Genomic DNA, 21955 nt, shown 5'->3' with positions numbered 1-21955 from the left:
TCTGACACCTAGTGGTAAACTGTACAGTAACGTGCAGACACACAGCATAATAACATTGTTCTTGAAATAAACAACCCTCGAAATAACAGATCATCTCTGAAATGCACTACAAATAGTCGTACGGACTACAAAAGTGCGCGTCAACGCCATTGGTTCGCGTGACCAGCCGTCGTTGACGCGTTTGGTGCCATATTCGATTTTAAAGTGAGGATGGGACTTTCATTAAATAAAACCGTTTATATTTAATGTACGTCGAATAAGTCTGTTACAAAACCTCAGAAGATTTTGAATATAGTGTCGAGTCTATTAGGCTACTTTGTTGTCGTATGTTTGTCATTTTTGGAGATGTTTCTTTTCTTTTGGATTTTTTCTTTTCTTCAATGGAACATGACGTGGTGAGTAAATTATAATTATTTTGAGAAAAACGTTGTTATTGACGACTAAACTATTACATAGATGTAACTACTACATACACGTGGCAGGTAACGTTAAAAAGTGTTAAGTGTGACATCTTGTGGTACTTCTTCATATTGCTCTAGTCTACACACACGTCTGGTCAGCTGTCCTTGTACGGACTACATAGGCGTAATGGTTTTTATACTGTACAAACCGTATTTTCTATCGCCCTACACCTAAACTTACACATCACAGGAAACATTCTGCATTTTTACTTTCTCAAAAAACTCATTCTGTATCATTTACAAGATTTTGTACCCATGGGGACCTCAATTCAAGTCTCCACCGTGATAGAAGTCTCCATGAGTGTGTGTGTAGTCCCCACCAGGATACACCAGGATATATAAACACACACACACACACATATATTGTGTTTCCATGTTTTATGGGGACATTCCATAGGCATAATGGTTTTTATACTGTACAAACCGTATTTTCTTTCGCCCTACACCTAAACCTAGCCCTCACAGGAGACTGTGCACACTTTTACTTTCTCAAGAAAAAAGAAAAAAAAAAAAATCTCATTCTACATGATTTATAAGCCTGTTTCCTCATGGCGACCTAAAAAATGTCATTAAACATGGAAACACAACATGTGTGTGTGTGTCCAAATGTCCCCATAGTAATACCAGACCTAAAAATGTCATTAAACATGGAAACACAACATGTGTGTGTGTGTCCAAATGTCCCCACAAGGATAGTAATACCAGTAAATTTTGGACATTTGGACACACACACACACATGTTGTGTTTCCATGTTTTATGGGGACATTCCACAGGCATAATGGTTTTTATACTGTACAAACCGTTTTTTCTATCGCCCTACACCAACCCTACACCTAAACCTACACCTCACACCTATTTTTACTTTCTCAAAAAACTCATTCTGTATAATTTATAAGCTTTTGTACCCATGGGGACCTCAATGAGTGTGTGTGTATATTCGGGTTTAAGTCCCCACCAGGATACATCAGGATATATAAACCAAACACACACACTCACACACACACATTGTGTTGTGTTTCCATGTTTTATGGGGGCATTCCATAGGCATAATGGTTTTTATACTGTACAAACCGTATTTTCTATCACCCTACACCTAAACCTAGCCCTCACAGGAGACTGTGCACACTTTCACTTTCTCAAAAAAAAAAAAAGAAGAAAAAAAAAACATTCATTCTGCATGATTTATAAGCCTGTTTCCTCCTGGGGACCTTAAAAAATGTCCCCACAAGGTCAAAATTTACTGGTATTACTATCCTTGTGGGGACATTACTGTACAAACCGTTTTTTCTATCGCCCTACACCTAAACCTAGCTCACAGGTCAAAATTTACTATCCTTCTGGGGACATAACGTGATAAATACCAGGTACACACACACACAGACGTGTACAAGTTTATACTCCATTGTGGGACCATCCACAAGGATAGCAAAACTGACATGTTAATGTTGTCGGGACCGGTGTTCCTAGTATATTAAAAATACTAAAATAAAATGTAAAAATGTTTATGTGAGGGGTAGGTTTAAAAAAAACATTGATTAGTTGATATATAAACAATAGACGTCTATGACAAGTCCCGGCAAAGATAGTGGTGTAAACGTTTCTGCAGTACTAAATACAGTATTTACTTCTTATGTTTTCACAGAAATCGAAGAAGAAGCATTGAGCTCTAGAGGGCATTAAAGAGCCATGATAAAGACTCAAGCATGCTTACTGTGAGGATGGAACAATTTGCAAGGAAGTGCTGGAATGAAGGTGAGTAGCCATTTAAATGTTACTTAATGCTCCAGAGAAGACCTTCCACCTTCAGCAGACTGAAGAAAGTACAGTGTGATCGAGAAATTGACCTTACACCACAACATCTGGTCCAGTCCATTGATCACTAAACGGCATCTAAGCATAGTCATGTTTACTGACCTGGTATAATGGTTAGAATAATTCAAAAGGATTTTTTAAAATATATATATTCTTGGTGAAGTTAAAATCTAGTCCTGCAGATTATTTGTGTGCTTCACCTGAATTGTTGATTAGAAAACAGTGAAGTTCCTCTGATAGCAGTGAGATTACAAGGACGGAGGGAAAACACTAGAAGTTAGTATCTGATCCCCGATGGCTTGTTATGTTTGGCACCTTCATGCCAAAATTCAGTCCAATGCAGATGCTTTCCAAGGACATTGATGAGGTGCAAAGACACTGCAGGCATGACTCTGCATTTCTGAAAACGGCGCTCGCATTTGTCTTTATAATCTTCTGCATCTGAGATAATAAGGAGGCAGGAATGGTGTTAATTACCCTCCCAGCAAGATACAGAACAGCATGCCATTATCTAGAATGGGAGACAGAGTTAGTCAGGAAAATTTGCTGCATACATTAAGAATATTGCCTATAAGCGTGTGGTATGGGTTTGGTACATTAGCTGCTGTATGGAGATATTAAAGATATATTTTTATGATGTGACATGATGATATTCTAAAGCTTAAAATAAAAAAGTTTTCCAATTTAAATTTTGATTAAGATTATTAAAAAATATAAAATAAAAATATATGGACAACATATCAGCAACATATCAGTTATTTTTCTATGAATTTTTTTCCTGGATTTTTATTACATTTGCTGTCATCTAATGCTCAAAGTTAATCTTTAAAACAAAATAATTTACTAACACTATTAAATATAATCTAGTAAATTGCAAAACAAATCAATTTTTATACCGTTGTATACATTTTTTTATACTAATGGTGTTATTCATTTCAAATTAGTCATTTTAGTTTTTGGTGATTTGTAATTTATTTATATAAAATTTTATTGTATTTTAATATTGGCCACAATGTTGTTTTTGAATTATTTATATACTATTATTGAATTTATTATTATTATTATTATTATTATTATTATTAGTGTTTTAAGGTTAGTTTAGTTTTAGTAATTTGTTCCATTTTTAATAAATGTTTTTTTTTTGTACTTAACTTAAATCTTTATTTCTGCTTTAGTTTCAGTAATTGATGTATTTAAACTTAGGCATAAGGCAAAATGTCCTTATTTTCTTTTTTTTCTTTATTTTATTTTCTATTTTATTTTATTACCAAAACATTTTGAATAGTTAGTGACTGCCCACTTACTGGTTATTTAATGTCATGCTTTCCTTTTCAAATGTGTAAAGAGACTTACTAAACAGTTTGAGGTTAAAAAAAGTTTCAGGTTCATTTTTAAATACTCTTTATTTGATGAGATCAAACATGGCCCTAATAGGGCCACAGGTTATTACTTTTTGAAGGACAGCTTGTTTAAATTTCTTTACTGCTCACTGCCTGCAGTGCAGCTCAGACTGTCAACCAAATGGAGAGAAACATCCTTTTTGTGAGTGCCAATTTACAGGGCACTGATTCAGGGGGCAAGAGAACAAACTACTGTTCCACTTCTGTGAAAAAGGAAATGGGCTTCAACTTGGCAGCTAGACTTGAGCTTAAGACACTGATTCCTCTGTTTGCATTCAGTTCATCTAATTCAGTTAGAGGGCTGAATTTCTCTAATGAAGACAATTATATAATTATCTCTGACACATTTTTAAAACCATTCAAACATGTTGCCATAGTACATAAGTTGTTTTTGTTAATGTTTGTATTTTTTTTGGAATTTGACTTTATTATTAACTTTGAATAACAGTAAGGAAACACTCAGTTTCTCTTCAGCTGTGATATTTTATGCAAAGCACAATTTCCTCTCACATTACTGTTGTTTGTATTGTGTGTCTAACGCAAGACTGGTTGCTCTAAGTTGGTTTCAGCATGCGCAACCACACAGATCACAAGAAGTTGCTTTTGGCAACACTCGGTAATGCCTGATTGGCCAAGATTCTGCTTCACGATACATCTGGGCCAATGAAAGAGCAGCACTGAGAGACAGCAGGTGCAGTCTGCACCTGTGTAGCATCAAAATGGCATTACCCAGCAAGGAAAAAAGCCACTCAAGCTCGTGTCAGTCCGACAGAAGGGTAAAAATAACAAGGGAAGTGCTGCTTACATTAAATCATTTTTGCCCGATGCAGCATTTTAGCAGCAAACTGACAATATGAAACCAGTGGATTAGACATGCTATTCTGCCAGACAGGAAGCTAGCAGTAGCCACTAATCTTTTGCTAATAAATCTCAGCTGGGGAGACTCTCGCAAAGGTAGCACTGCAGAAAAAGTGGCTTCATTAAAATCCATAAGACTGCGCCCCCCTGAAGATGCTCCGTACAAACCTTTGATGTCTTCTGGCTTTTACGGTGAGATGTCTACTGCTTTGAGTATCCTCACCGATATTTTTAGCAGTTTAATTCTACCAGATGTCTTCTCTGCCCACCTTTGAAGCTGATGGGAATTAAACTGAAAGCAAAGACAAGTGACAGTCTTTTTCCACCCTTTTTTTCATATGAAGATCTTAGTACAGCTGCAAAGCCACAATTTTTTCTAAACCTCTCATGTACCATTGTTTTCATCAGATAAATCAGATAATCAGGATAAAAGACTCTGAATGACCACAACAGGGAGAAAGAGAGAGGCAGGCAGGCAGACAGACAGAGTGAGAGAGACAGTGAGTGACTGAGTGAGTGAGCAGAAGAAAGCAAACAGTCTCAGATGGGGAGGTTTGTCACAGATAAGCATGAAGCTCTATGTAGCCTCTCCCAAAGCCACATAGCAGAGCGGAAGAGAGGCCAGATAACAGCAGTGTCACTGCAGCGTGCTGTGACCATGGAATACTGATGAGGAAACCTGGGAGAGACTGTGGTGTCTGTGTTTGCACGTGTGCATTTTCATGTATGCCTGTATGTGTATGTATCTGCATCTGTGTAAGGGTATGTATGCTAGAATGTAAACGCAGATGCTTCTAGCTATGCAACCTTGATTTTGTGTTTTATTGCATTCCAAATGCATTATATATATGTGTGTGTGTGTGTGTGTATATACACCTTGCATTGTCTATAAAATGTTATTTTACCAAAATAAGAGGGATCATACAAAATGCATGTTATTTTTTATTTAGCACTGACCTGAGTAAAATACTTAACACATAAAAGACGTCTACATATAGTCCACAAGAGAAAATAATAGTTGAATTTATAAAAATGACCCCGTTCAAAAGATTACAAATGCTTAATTTTTAATACTGTGTTGTTACCTGAATGATCCACAGCTGTGTTTTTTTTTTTTTTGCTTAGGGACAGTTGTTCATGAGTCCCTTGTTTGTCCTGAACAGTTAAACTGCCTGCGGTTCTTCAGAAAAATCTTTCAGATCTTTGGGTTTTCAGCATTTTTGTGTATTTGAACCCTTTCCAACAATGACTGTATGATTTTGAGATCCATCTTTTCACTCTAAGGACAACTGAGGACTCAAGCAACTAATACAGAAGGTTCAAATGCTCACTGATGCTTCAGTAGGAAAAATTATGCATTAAGAACCGCAGGTATAAACTTTTGAATAGAATGAAGATGTGTAAATTTTTCTTATTTTGCCTAAATATCATATTTTTTTCATTTAGTACTGTGGCTGCCATATCTTCCCTTAGACCTTCTTGATGTGGGCCATCAAGTTCATAACTGCTTAGCATTAAATCTGCATTACTGCATGCTGTCTGCATTTCAGTAGTGCATGAATTCTTGGAACTTTTTAGTTGTAAACCTGACTGACAATAGTATACAATAGGAAATAAAGGGCATCTAATAATTCAAGAATGATAGAAAATATTCAACTTCGGCAGTGGAACTGGAAGTTGTGGTAAGGGTTGTGTGTGGATACCTGCTTGAGTTTGTGTGGGTGTGTGTTTGCCTGTCTGTGGATGAAAGACAGCGAGAGCCTGACCTTTTATGAATGTCATGCTTTATGTGTTTTCTCCGGATGGTGGAGCGTTGCTGTTTCCTCGCTTGTCTCCTTTTCGGCATGGGCTGTCATTCACTCGTAGACCGCTTTAGCATGATGCTATGGTTCTCATAATTAATCTCGTCTCACTGGAACATCCGGGCATATTAAATACATACTGCAGTTGCTGTGAGGCATACAAAGTAGTGAGAAAGATACAGTAACAATTGGGCCATACTATGAAATATAACACAGTGCTGATGTGTTTCAGCCTCAGTTTTTAGAATTATGTAAGCAGCATTATGACATCTCTGATGGGATTTTATCTTCCAGCTAATTATGCACTTAGAAAAAGCACTGTAAAAAAGATTTTTTTCTGTGTTTTGATGTACATGAACATTTGTGTGTTACATAAGCTGTGCTTTGAATACATTTGTGAGGAAGCATCTAAAAATCATTTTTTAAATAGATCATGTCATAAGGAATGAAATGATTCTTGATCATCAGCATAATGAAACAGAATCAATACAGTCTGATCAGTCTGAATCAGTCTAGAACAGTTTATGCAGAACATTTCAGTGTGAATCGTTTTGTGATCCAAAATGTAATGCAAATTTTATACAAAGACTGTTATTGAAGGATAGGACAGTTAAAACTACACTACCAGTCAAAAGTTTTTTAATGTTTTTTTTAAAGGGGTCATTGGATGCCCATTTTCCACAAGTTGATATGATTCTTTAGGGTTTTAATGAAAAGTCTATAACATGCTTTGATTAAAATTTCTCAATGGTAGTGGAAAAACACCTTTTTTACGTTGCCAAAATCAGCGCTGCAAAAATCATCCTGTTCTGGTCGAGGTTGCTTCAAATGTTAATGAGCTCTGCTTGCCCCGCCTCTCTCTTCTCTTTGTGGAGTGATGAGCCTGTTTACTTTAGCCGCGTTTAGCCGCTAAACTTGCTAACTAGCACATTATTAGGAAAGGCGATCGCAAAGATTCATAAAAAAAACCCTTATACTTACTTCTGCGGTAAGTGAAGCTGGATCACGAATGAACATAGAGGGATATATGTAGAGTGGGAGGTGCATTCCATTCACAAACAAACTTAATCCACTGCATCTTCAGCTGCTCAGATGTGGGGAGTAAGCGACGACCACTGTTCATTATTACATCCAGCAACACAACACCTTAATCACTCAATCTGAGATATTCTTGTCTAACTTACATCCCTGCTCCGGCATCGAGACAATGGAGGTCGGACTGTAACAGCTGATTTAAGGCGGGTCTGAGGTAAGATGCTCATGTCAATCAACTATCGTGGGAGCAGCCTCTGTCGGTGTGACACCACACCACACGTTAATGTTAAAACAACATGGAAAAGTGAACTTTGCATCCGATGACCCCTTTAAAGAAGTCTCTTCTGCTCACCAATACTGCATTTATTTTATCCAAAAATTTTAATTTGAAATATTTTTACTATTTATAATAACTGTTTTCTATTTGAATAATTTATTCCTGTGATTTTAAAGCTGAATTCTTAGCATCATTACTCCAGTCACATGATCCTTCAGAAATCATTCTAATATTCTGATTTGCTGCACAAAAAAAACAACAAACATTTTTCTTCTTGTTATTATTATGTAGAAAACAGCTGAGTAGAAGTACAGAAGAATGGCATTTATCTGAAAAAGAAATCTTTATCATCACTTTTGATCAATTTAAAGCATCCTTGCCAAATAAAAATATTCATTTCTATAATCTCTATTTCTCTATAATTTCTATTTTCAGCATATATTCATAGAAAGCAGTTATTTTAAATAGTAAAAATACTTCACAATATTACTGTTTTTGCTGTATTTTGGATCAAATAAATGCAGGCTTGGTGAGCAGAAGTGAATTTTTTAAAAAACATAAAAAATCTTACTGTTCAAAATCTTTTGACTGGAAGTATATATTTGAACCAACAGAAAAATCCCAACCAGCTCGAGCAGAACCAGAGAAATCATGATATGCAAAGGAGGTGTTTCTTAAAGGACTCTTTTAAGATAAGGGTGGAAAGTGGTAATGAGAAACTAAAATATGGCTCGTTTTGGCTCATAAAGCTTCAGCAATATTATAAGTGAATCTCAAGGGAGAAGTTAAGTACAAAAAGTATAATATGAGCTCTTTAAATCTAGTGGAATTCTTCACAGCAGTTTGAAAACATACTTTTGCCCTTTCCTGCTATGTTGGTAAATTCTTGTCCATTTTCACGTTTTCCTTTCTGCATGCACATTAAAATACAACAACTCTCCCAGGCTAACAAGCCTTTGCCTTCTTGCATTTGTGGCCTCAAGGTCATTAAGCCCTGATTAAGTCTAATCACTCAGAGTCAACAAATGAGGCTTCATTAGTACAGGACTGGCAAAGGATAAGTGGGCAGTAGAGCTCAATGGAGAATATAGGTGTCAGTACTAGGGTCTTAATGAGGACAGAACTAAAGCAGGGAAGCAGAGGGATGAACTGATGTGGTATGCGCCATTACATGAAGGAAGTCTGGTATTAGCACGTCAGCATTAGAGGAGGATGGTGTGTAGGTGAGCATAGTTTTTTATATGAAACTGAGGGCAACTTAGACCTAAATTGGTGGATGTAACCCTTATGGCTCACTTATTGTGTTTTTTTTTTTATTTCTCCTGTCTCATTTTTTCATCTTAATGTCTTGAAACACAGATAAAATCTGATGTAACAGAGGTATTCAGTTCCCTCCAGTCACAGTAAGACATCTTTTTGCTGTGATGTGGAACAAACCCTTCCTAGAGTCCTAAAGTCCGGATTAGACTTGCAAATTCCCACCGTTTTCTCCTGACTGGCATCTTACTGTAAAAGTTATTAATATTAATGAACCAATTTGCATTCTTCTTGAATACATTTTTTGCTCTGTGTGCTTGCCTGCTTGTATGTTGTTATATGGATGAATTAAAAATCGCAATGATACCTAGTGCTCTGGGACTGTGAGACATTTGGTGATGACATTGTCATAAAATTTGATTAGTGACATAAGTTTCACATGAATATCACTTAATGCTGTCTGACAATTATGACATAATCTAGTGTGTTGAAATCTGTAACATCTGTTAGGGTATAGCCTATGTAGTGTATCGTGTAGTTTGTTCAAATGGGGTTTTGCTTTATGAAGCAAGTTGACAGATGGCGGGATGCAAAATTACTGTAGCTTAGACGATCTTTATTGTAACAGACAGTGGATTCGGTCTACTGTTTGCATGCCATTCTGAATAACTGGTTTACCTTGCAGTTCACTGCATATGGCTGCATCCACCTGTTTTCTAGGGTAAACAGTTTGAGGCTTATTTTTTTCTTTTGTTGAAAGAGATAATCATCAGTAATTCACCAAGTGTGTTATGTTTGTGAATGTACTGTATAATATATGCATACTCAGTACTGGCATCTTTTCTGTCTTGGAACTTAAGGCTCAAGATAACATCATGTGTGCATCTTCAAAAAAGGCAAAAAGTGGAGTTTGAGAAAGTGAACTCAGTGAAAACTGATTTAAAACCTTTATATTATATTACATTTATATGTATTTTATTAAGAAAATCAGCTATATTCAAATTTTTAATTATTGAAAAGCCTTTTTTTTCAATACAAGATTATCAACACTTTACTGTCCACTCCTAACCCTGACTGTCTGATCTCCTCAACATCCTGTGTGAGCACAGTTCATATTTAACATCCTGCCTCTGTTTGCCCTGTCGTTTTCCCACTCATTCAATTATGTAATGCTATTACATTTCATTGGAGAGCCAATCGAATCGGAAGATCAACATTCAATTTCCTCCGCGGTGGCATTCGTGGAGATATATGGCTGGGATAATTGAATTTCTTTGCCCATGTTTGTGAATTTTGTTGTTGACCGAACAAGACCTGTAGCAGAGCCTCAGGTGCACTGCTGAGCTTTTATGAGCACAGATCCAAGATGGCTGTAAAGAAGAAGGATGTATCTGGAGGGGATATACAAAATGTGTTTGACTTCCAGGAGTTGGTGGATAAGCAGGTTAGGAGGCATTTTACTCTAGCAAAAATAGAATTTTGAGTCAGAGTTGGATAGATTGGCTTTCGTTTTTCAGAAAATTTTGGAATTTGCATTTGATGAATAGAGCTTGGTAAAAACAAATATATAGATTTCTCTTTTTAATTTGATTCTTAAATGCCAATCAATTAGTTTAGTCTGTTTTTAGTCAATGAACTGAACATTGTAGTGCACCTCCCATCCAATAAATCGCAATAAGCTTTGTGCTTTGTTACTTTTGATATGAAGTCTTGTATTCCAAATTCTGTCCTTTTTACTACAGTATTCAAACAGTAATTTTTTTTTGTTCTGGCGCGTTGGCATTTTGGCACCTCAGAGAAGCGGTGCATAAACTGATCATCTCATCTGCTTTAATACGAGTTACACCATGAAACATAAATGAACATCCAAAGGTTAAAAGAAAGAGTACAACTTACTGAAATATGTGTCCTGTCTCATGTAATCGCTCAGTCAGTGTTTCAGCTGCCCAAAAACGTCAATATAACAGCTTGTGAACAATATGTTATGTAATGTCACATTACTTCAGAAAACAAAAAACATTCGGTGTCCACAAACACTTTAGTCAGCTAGAAAATTAACTTCTAGAGAGGAGCATTTTGCTAAATATATGCACCATGTAACATATTTAATATAATCTTCTTCAATGTTTAAATTATTTTTGAATAAATCCATTGAGTTTTTATGACAGCCACCATTAAATGCTTATATTATAATTAAAAAAATATATTACAATTAAAATATAATTATGTAATTTTAACTTTATTATTATAAAAACTTCATTTAGTGTAATTTAAGAGTTTATATGTATATAAATGTATATAAATCAGATGTATATAAATCAGTATTTTTTACAGCAGTAGTTGATTTTCCTTGAGAAAATTTGGTATGTACTGTACTTGATATATATGAAAAATAATCAATATAGAATTGTAATAATTTGTAATTGAATTGAAAATTGAATTGCGAGCTTATGAATCAGAATTTAATTGAATCATGAAATTTGTGTCAAACTCCAGCACTATTAATGAATTTCTAAGCTAAAAACCTGCATGTGCTAAATATTTATATGTTATATTTTCTTTTTTACTAAGTCATTTTAAATCTTCCTTATGTCTCTTATGTCAGTGTTAACCCAACGTTCATCTAAACTGCTTTATCTTGAATCATCAAAAATCAGTAATAATAGTCAGAACATCCAGCCTGATAGTAAGTACTTAAGAAGCGGCAGATCAGACCTAGAGCATAGGAAGTTCATATGAGAAAAAAGATTCTCCTAAAATAATGCAAATCTGTGTATAATGTTTGGAGATGTCCTGGCATAGCTTCTGTGTCCTTTCACCGAAATACTGATGATTCTGCTGACTGCAGCCTCCACAGTTTTGACGTTGTAATGCTAAAGGTCACATGATCAATAAGATGCCCTGTGGAGCTTGTGCAGTGCATACAATCTGAACGCCGGTCTTTCGAAGCTCTTGTTTTTTAATGCCTTTTTTCATTTATTTTTTATTTTAGAAACTCCTTGCCCCCCCCCCCAAGCTCCCACCACACACACCTAAAGATGAATATGGCAGTAGAATCAAGTGTGACAGACCATATTTCTTGGTGGGGACCGTCATCTGGCAACAAGCCCAATGTTAGAAATAAAATGATCTAGAGAGTGTTGCACAGCATGCCACCGTACTTCATAAACTGGGTTAAAACAAGCTTGAGTTGCCTCAGGAGTACTAGTTGGCTCTTAACGTATTGGGAGTCGGGCATGTTTTTTTTTGACTGTTGTCCCTTTTGAGATCTCGCCTCAGCGGCCTTGTTTATTACAACAGCTTGTGAGGGAAACAGCTCTCCCAGAACACGTGTTGCACGTTTTCTTATTTGATAAATTCTTTACTGAAAGACATCTTTAGGTTGCTTTTCTGTCCTTGAATGTAATATCTAGATATTGATATGGTGCTACCTATCAAAGCTGTGGTAAATTGCTTAGGTTATATAATCATGGCATTGATTTTTCTGTTGATAACATGGACCCTCTGGAATTTCTGGTGTGCAGAGTGATTGAAAACTGAGGCTTTTGTGCAATTATGCGTTTTACATCAGTAAAATCAGAAATCAACAAAACTAGCCTAATAAATACACTAAAAAGCGTCTTAATGAAAATGCAAGTGAGGTTAGGACACATACTAATTCATTAGCTCAGTATAAAAACAATTAAAGTCTTGACTGAGATAAAAAAGCAAACATGCATGCCTGAGCATGTTAATTTTGCTTGTCTGGCTTTGGCATTGTTGGATGTTAAGTTAGTCTTCACTGTCAGTGTGATATATGGTTGCTGTGATAATGTTCATCTGTTATATGAGAGGACAGCATATCTCCAGCCCAGTGTCATATATGAAGCTCACATACTCCATCATGACTTATAATCAGATGCTGACACCAGGGAGGAAAACCGCTCCCACGGCTCGCTCAGTGAGACTTTAAATTCCCATAAGAAAATTAATTAAAAGCACAGTTTACCAGATGACAATCTCATCTGTATGTATGATGGGTCTGTGTTTCACTGTAAAAGTATTATTCCTCAGCCTCCAAATTTACATTCATGGCCAAGCTCTACTCGCTTGAAAAGACCCATTTTCAGTTTTGTCAAACTTGAGAGTCAAACTTTTGCCGACACATGGGATACTTATCAGTGTGTCTGAGATCTAAGACAGATATCCCTGTTGATTTGCTGTCTCTTTTACTAAGGTGGAGCGGAAAACGTTTCTTTTTTTCATTGAAAATTCTCAAGGCTTCTGGCAAACATCCCCTTCATATCACTGTAGACACGGTCGACAGTCTCTCTAGTGGCACATACCGCTGTTGCAACCAATGTCTGGTGCGTTTAAAGTTCAAGAATTTTCACTTTCTCTTTTTTGGACCTGTTTTAACCTGTTTTAGACCTTATAGTTTGAATTCTGATTTTTTAGCTTAGCAGATATCAAATACAGACATTCGAGTCCCAAAGGTTTCCAAACTGCTGTTTGGGTACCACCAAGACATTATTACCATTTTATTCTAAATACTGGTTGGAAATCATGGCATTAATCAGTTATTTTGTTCTATTAACAGCAATATTTTAAAATTTTGTTTATATCATTATTTGGTGGGTGGAAAGAGATAACAAGTAATGGGAAATAAATCTATTTTACTAGTAATATTTTAGACATACAGTTGAGGTCAAAAGTTTACATACACCTTAACTTATTTTGTCTTCTTGGCAGTACTAAATAAAAAAAAAAAGATATTTAGGCAAAATAAGAAAAATCTACTAATTTTAATTCTGATCAAAAGTCTTCACCCCCGGCTCTTAATGCATTGTGTTCACCAGAAAATGCAAAAAGATTCTGTCTGTGTGTGACTATTTATACCATATTTGGATCTCTACAAATCTGGTGTCTTTCACTTCATTACACAATCTGGTGTGTTTTTGGCAGCTACCCTTTGAGCAAATACCTAATACCCCTCAGCGGTCACCCCACACAGTCATGTTAACCATGTCCCCAAAACATTGCCCATGCAGTTTCCTGTCGGGTTGCAATCATAATAACTTCCTGGCTTCCTGAACGCTCAATAATACATAGAACCAGGGCTAAATAATTGATCACCCACTTTATGTAATTGTTTCTCTCAGTGTTGAATTATTCATAGTTGGGAGGTTGCACTGTCTAGGATCCCAGGATGAAGGCCCAGTGGTGCGCCAGTATTTGAAGATGGGAGAGGGAGAGGATGGAGCCGAATGACATGCATGTTATACCAATGTTTAGTAGAATGCTGCTCAGCTGGATGAGCGCTGTAATCTCCGCAGGAATTCACTGGCAGTGTAGAGTAAGTCTGTAGTGTTACCGAAAATCCTCTATATACTATAGTATATATAAAAAGAGTTTTTCTTTGACCCTGACATGAAGTTGCTGTCCGGCTGTGTCTAAAAGTTATAAATAGGACACTTTAGAAGTTTTTTGACCTTAGTTTAACTTTGGTTTTCTGTATTTGGTCTGGTTGACTTCATATTATTTAACTGATGAATTTATCAATTTTATGCTTATGGGTAGCTCTCAAGATTCAGTGAGTCAAAGTAGTGTCAGAGCCATGAATATTATAGTGCTAATGCGTCCTTGTAATGGTTCCCAATCTAAACTGATTTTACAAACTTTTTTTTTTCTGATAGTGTACAATTGATGTAAAAGAACTGAACTCTTGAAGTGGGTTTGGATCTCTTTACCTAACTCTCCCTGGATGATATTTCTTGGAGATTTAGTTCAAACAAATTACTTGGGACATATCCCGCCCTGAATTATTCAGTGACTAATATCTGCTGCTGCTGACAGGGCAAAGAAGTGACTTGGATCTCTAATGCTAGATTTTGAGGATTGAGGGATCTAAGTAATGCTTTACTTTTTAAAAGTACTGTTCGAGAATAGAATTTACTTTTCACTTAAGAAAATGTTATTTATTCACAGATTTCCTGTTTTTAATCATGCTGTGATCACGTTTCATGCATCAAACATGTAATTTATTATCGATTACTTTTTTGTGGGCTATATGTGACCGGAGACCACAAAACTTAAGTAGCACGGGTATTTTTCTTTCATTTTTTTGCACCCACAGATTCCACTTTTTCAAATAGCTGTATCTCGGTCAAATATGTCCTATCCTAACACACCATACATCAATGGAAAGCTTATTTATTCAGCTAATAAAATTTAAAAACCTAATTCAATATGGTGTAACTATCAATTAAAGGTACTATTTATTTCCTTACACCTTGTATACACATGAGAGTATGTGTCTTAATCATTGTTAAAAAACTGCTTTTGAAAAAAAAAAAGTAATTTGTTACGAATGTCATGAATTATGAATGTCACTACTTTTAATCTTAACAAAAAAAAAGTACATTTGTCTGTCAAATGTTTTTCAAATATTAATATGTTTAAACAAACCTACTTAACTGCTTGTTTTTTTTTTAATAATAATAAAATATACTAAAAATAAAATACTAATTCCACTGTTTATTTTCAATTAGACTTTTAAAATATTGGACAGTTGCACCACCTACAGTGTATATTTTGTTACTTTAAGCTTAACAAAAAAATAATTTTAGAATTTTAATTTAGAAAATAAAAGGTCATGATTTAACAGATTATCTTAATTCTTAATTTATACTTTGAAAATGTTACCATGGTTACACTACATTATACACCATTATACACTAAACGACTGTGAATCATACACTACGGGTCATCCTCTGACTGCATGGAATCATAGTTTGAAGCTAAAAAAATCAGAGTCTGTGACCATCATACACTATGCGATTTTCTATGAAATCTGTCATCTTAAATCTCCAGACTGTCTCTGACTTTTGGCAACTAGCATCAACTTCACCAGAGAGTAATTTGGCGGAATATCTGAGCAAAAATCGAGTAGTGTATTCTAGCCTTTAGGATGTTTCTGTCTTATAGCCACTGGGCACGAATAGTCACTGACCCATATTATGCTTATATCATATCTGTACAGAGCTGGCATATAGCCTGTCTAATATTCTACAACCCTAATAGCCCTTGTATGTTCAGCTATTTACAGACAGATTTTCATCTGCTGAGCTTGGCAGCCTGTAATGCTGATAACAGCGTCTAGCCATCAGAATGGCATAATGACAGGTTTTTTTCTTCTAACCAGCTGAAAACAGAGCAACACCGCAACGATTCATTGAGCACTGACGCAGTTCAGTGTGTCTATTGTCAGGTCTTTAGCACTTTAGCCTGCAGTTCTACTTAACCTCCGTGTGCACGCACACACATACACACACACATACACGGTGCCACCACCTGTGTTTCATCTGCCCAGAATTCAGCTCAGGCTCCATGGTTGCCTGTCATATCCTGTCTGAGCCTCTGTCCATCACTGCAGGGACTCCAGACTTAAACATATGGTGTTTATTTATTGGAAAGAAAGATTAAAGTTAAGTTAGGAAAGTAAATAAATAAATACATAAAGCATTCTTTTTTTTGAATATCCCCCCTCAGACAAGAAATTCTGTATTTATGAATCTAAATGCTGGGTGTTTCCAAGGAGCCTCCTTCTGTGCTCCATGGCAACAGTTTCTGAAGTCTTAACCTCTTAAGCTTCTTATGCATGTATACAGGAACTGTGCTTCCTACAATGTATAGCTGAATCCTAATTCTTACGTCAACCCGAAAACTACACACAGATAAGCAAGGATATCCTCTGCTGTCAGAAGTCATGTGTGGTTGTGCATGTCTGCTTTGTTGCCTCTGCTCGTGTGCAGATGTACAGTTGTATTGATGTAAGCCTGAATGCAATTCTGTTTAAAAAAATCTTATATTTATGCAGGAAAAATTCAGCCTAGAATAAAAACAGATTTTCTGCCGTTTCAAACCCCTTTGACTGACTTTCCTCTGTGGAAACCCAATATTTTGCAATTAAATATAATGTAATATTTGTTTACCAGAGGTAAAAGACCTATTTTTTGTTTGCTATGAAAATTTGAAAAGTCTACATTTTTATTATTGTATTTTAAATTTGTATTTAATTGTTTTAGGCTTAGGCATTGTAGGCTTACCATAACCCAGTACAAGGCAAAAACTCTGATTTTGTTATGTACACTGCCCTCCAAAAGTTTGGAAACGCCCTGGAAGAGTGGGGTTTTGGACAATATTGGCATGATTCCTTTTAACAGTGTACTGTTATTTTATTTATTTATAATGAAAAATTTAATTAGAAGTTCCGTTGTACCTTTTGAAATGAAATAATATTTAAAAAAATTCATAACTGTTTTTTAATAACAGAAAGTAACTCTGGGTAAGGCTATAATGTTTTTTTTCTATCTATTTTATTATTTATTTCTAACAAAATTAATAAAAAATGTAAAATTTTTATGTTAATATTTATTTTTTGGATATGTTGTGGTGTATGTATGCTCTTTTGCAAATTGTAGTCAGTTTTAATGTTTTTATTTTCGTTTTTACTTTGATAGTAAACTTTATATTTGTATATTTTAAGTACAGTGTATATATATATATATATATATATATATATATATATGTAAGTTAATACAAATGTATGAGTGTGCATGCACATGGGTGGTGTATGTTTCTGCTGTCTGTGTGATAAAACTGGATCTAGCGCCCTACATGTGCACAACCAGCCTCTGATGGCCCTGTGGCTCAGTGCATTTCTTTCACCCCAAAATCCTCTTCAACTCAGCTCTGTCAAACAGGGATTATAAATTGACTTTCACACTGCATTCAGAAGGTCACTGCCACGCAGATACTGTAATCAGGCAATGATGCCTAATCTATGTCTTATTTTATTCAGGCTTTTCTTGTCATTAAACAATTGGCATTGTTAGGTTATAAATTAATGTTAATATATCCTACATTCAAAATGATTGTGTTGATTATGTTTCTAGAGATGCTCACTACTTTACCCCACAAAAACATAAGCTGCAAAACAAAATGAACAATCTTAAGAGACAAACAGAGATCAAAAAGTTAGGTTAGGGCGAAAAGCTCCATCTTATTTTCTCCTCCACTTCAAAATCAACTTAGCTTTTTTGTAAAGGGCATTTGACTTTCTCTGTATGTTTGCTATGTAAACACTGGGTCGGTACTTCCGTCTAGGTCATGCGAGATTGTTCCAACGTGAATACATAATGCGTGAAGTCGAACTAGTGGAAGACGAGCATTTGTGGTTAAATAGTATGTAAATTGTTTTTTTCTTATTAAAAAAAAAAGACCAATCGTTTCACTAGATAAGACCCTTATTCCTTGGCTGGGATCGTGTAGAACCTTTTGAAGCTGCATTAAAACTGTAGTTTGGACCTTTAACCTGTTGATCTCCATTGAAGTCCACTATATGGAGAAAAATCCTGGAATGTTTCTCTTAAAATCCTCTTTTCAACTATAGAAAGAAAGACATGAACATCTTGGATGACGTGAGTAAATTATCTTGAAATTTTCGTTCTAGAGTGAACTAATCCTTTAAGTTGTATTGTTATGCACAGAGTTTGCTAAACATCAGGAGAATATCTTCGCCTTCTTTTTGTTTCTTAGTTTTGCTTATCTTAAACCAGATGATCATGGATAGAAAAATAGTTTCTCTTGTCTGAAAAAGACTTTTTTTTGTTTTTTCTTTATGTCTTGTTTATAAATTTGTGTTCCGTACTGCATATGTTTTAGCAGCTGCGGTTGTTATGCGTTGTAAAGATCTAATCGTATTCTCTCACAGTGGGTGGTCATATCATTGAGCTATGTCTATAGTCATTAATGCACAAAAACATGTTTATCATTACCATACTTCTGATGAATGGCAACATTTTATTTTTTCCCCTTCTCCTTCCTCCCTGTAATATCAGTCAGATTGAAGATGTTTTCCTGTTTGAAGCATGGAAACGTCTTTGGTGGCATATGAAACGGGAAACTGCATTTTAATTTCAAAGCGCTGACACCAGAACCTGATATTGTCAAGGGTGGCTGAGTCCTCCTCTCTGACAAAAACCTTCTGAAGCTGTCATCACAGACTGGCATGCTTTAGATCTGCCTTACCTGTCTTTGCAGAAGGTCGTGCTAATCATAGCACATTGGCGACTCGGGTAAAAACCACTTCTGCTGTTTTTAGGTCATCTTTATGAATTTTGGCACTAGCCCCAGGCATATTCTTCATAACGAGGCCTGTTTTGTGACTTATGCGCTCATTACCTATGCACGCTTTACATATACACATAATGTTTTATTCATGCCACAGAATCCATTCTAATCATTCGGGCCAAAGGGAATCCAAAGATACGATGAAATGAGAGAAATGGCGATTGAACATGGTGATCTACGACCCTTCGGTACGCATCGCTCGGTTGCCAACCTCGTTAAAAGATAATTAGCTGTTACTAATGTGGATCACTGTGGCAAGATTTAGTAGCCTCGCAGTCGTCTCCATAATACCAATAAGGATTTTATAGAGAGATGCCAGACCTCATTCAGTCAGCAGTGTATACAAATGGCTTTATGATTGCTCTTCACCCCTTCAGTCTTTCTCACTTTTAGGTCCTCATGTGTGCAATACACATAAATTATTGTTTATGGACATTACTCATGGCAGTCTGTTATTAATACTGGCAGATAATGTAAACACTTGCCGATAGTTATAATAATCATTATCATAATAAAGTGTTGTTGTCTTTGGTTGTAAAGTCAGTGAAACAGCCACACAATATTAGATATTTACATTGTAATTTTTTTCATCTCATTATACACCATCCAGAATGTTATTTTAGTAATATTTTTATACTGTTGTTTTATTTATTAATATTTTGAATTAGCTTTACATTTTAATTTGTTTAACTATGTTGTGTGCTTTTGTCATTATTATTATTATTATTATTATTGTTTTTTAATATTTCTATTTAGCTATTTTGTTTCATTTTAATACTTCAGTTTTATTTTAGTTCTAATTCTAATTTTCATTTAATTTTTTCCCATTATTTCATACACTACCAGTCAAAAGATTTTTAATGTTTTAAAGAAGTCCCTTCTGCTCACCAAGCCTGTATTTATTTGATCCAAAGTACAGCCAAAACAGTCAAATTTAGAAATATTTTTACTATTTAGAATATTTTTTTTAATATATTTTAAAATGTAATTTATTCCTGTGATTTCAAAGCTGAATGTTTAGCATCATTACTCCAGTCACATTATAAATGTCTTTTTTATCACTTTTGATCAATTTAAAGCATCCTACATAAAAGCATGCTAAGTTTAGCAAAAAAATGCTAAATAATTTCTATAATTTTATATTATATGTTAAAAATATATATTTTTTGAACAGCAAATCAGCATATTAGAATGATTTCTGAAGGATCATGTGACACTAGGGTCTGGAGTAATGATGCTGATAATTTAACTTTCATCCCAGCAATAAATTACATTTTAAAATATATTCAAATAGAAAACAGTTATTTTAAATAGTAAAAATATTTCAAAACGTTACTGTTTTTGCTGTACTTTGGTTTAAATAAAGACAGGTTTGGTGAGCAGAAAAGAAATCTGACTTTAAAAACTTTTGACTGGTAGTGTATATATTTATTTTTTATTTTATTTCAGCTTTACACTTTATTTTAGCTATTTTAATAGCTTTAGTTTTAGTTAACAGTAAAAATGCTGATCTTTGGTGCAAGACTACTTTAGAACCCCATCTTGTTTCCCAGCATGCTATGTACAGGGCTGATAAAAATCTAATTTTTCCCTGACACCCATAACCCTCCATCCTGTCAGCTGATATAAATGTTGATCATTAGAGGCCTGATTCAGACATATGTGAGCCTGGACCTCAGAATCACACCTCAATGTAGCAGTGATGCATGATCAAGAGCTCCATTTCACTGGGCGCAGACAGTGGAATCAATCTAGACTTCAATGACAGTGCAATAGATGATTTTTGCTCCACTGCTGCAGGCACACATGTGAAGATCAGCACACACACTCAAGTTCATACACACAGCCTGCTCACATGGCAAACACATGGTAGCTAAGCATTCATCAAGCAAAAGAGGGCATGCACACACACAGAACATGCTGTGGCTGTGACATTAAGTAGGCGAATGATGAGGGATCATGGCACAGAACGGAGGAGGAGGAGGAACGGTCTGACTGCAGGTGAGTTCTTCATCACAAGCACAGTGCTGTCAGCACTTGTCTGGAGTTCTCTCCTCCTCCTGCTTTGTCATCATCATCACCACAATCCTGCTGACAGCTTCTTACCAAAACACCTCCCACCTTCTCTCCCTCTCTGGACCTCTTGATATTCCCTTTAACTCTTTAAAGTGATGCAGGTTAATCTCTATTGACAGAATCTGTGGCATGCTTTCAGTTACCACAGTAATTTCAGCTCGTCCAGTTTATCTTGTCTCAGTTTTGAAAAACAAACAGTAGTAATTGACTTAAAGGGATAGTTCACCCAAAAATGAAAATTCTGTCATTAATTACTCACCTGCATGTCGTTCCAAACCCGTAAGACCTTAATTCATCTTTGGAAAGCTCTTACAGGTTTGGAATGAAATGAGGATGAGTAATTAGCAAGATTTTGTCCATTTAAATTTACAATCTAAGGGGCCAAACAGAAATGTGCACCTAGTGTTTTTAGTTGGTGTTTAATCATTCCTTGTGAACATATGTCATAAAATCATGCTACCATACTATTTCTGTACTGTATGCAATTGCAAACTATGCATATGTCCTGTATTATGCGACTGAATCTATATAGATATGGAATAAATATTTTATATATATATATATATATATAAAATATATATATTTTTTTTTTTTTCATTGTTCCATCATAATGCATGATTCATTTTTGCAGTATACAGTGAGCAATGTTAATCAAATTCTTCAGAAAACAAACAAATAAACAAACATTTGCATACTCTGCATAGTAAACATGCAGTATACTGCAGCAATGTTAAGAATAATATGCCAATTTGCACATAGCCAGAACCTCTTTGAAATACTACTACATCCCACAATGCAATGCA

At 35.4% G+C, this 21955-nt stretch overlaps 1 protein-coding gene across 1 annotated transcript in view; it reads left to right on the top strand.

Annotated features, from left to right (window-relative positions):
* Positions 1-241: 241 nt before the first annotated feature.
* Positions 242-21955, top strand: part of lrrn1 (leucine rich repeat neuronal 1) — a 55216-nt gene continuing 33502 nt past the window's right edge. Inside the window, exons 1-2 of the mRNA XM_051112894.1 lie at positions 242-395; positions 2105-2214. The gene's annotated coding sequence lies outside the window, so the exon portion shown is untranslated. The remainder of the gene's footprint in view (positions 396-2104; positions 2215-21955) is intronic.

The sequence above is a fragment of the Labeo rohita genome, chromosome 6, assembly GCF_022985175.1.
Source record: "Labeo rohita strain BAU-BD-2019 chromosome 6, IGBB_LRoh.1.0, whole genome shotgun sequence".
In the NCBI taxonomy this organism is placed as follows: Eukaryota; Metazoa; Chordata; class Actinopteri; order Cypriniformes; family Cyprinidae; genus Labeo; species Labeo rohita.
The sequence above is the reverse complement of the archived record's forward strand: the minus strand, read 5'-3'. Positions and strand labels throughout refer to the sequence as shown.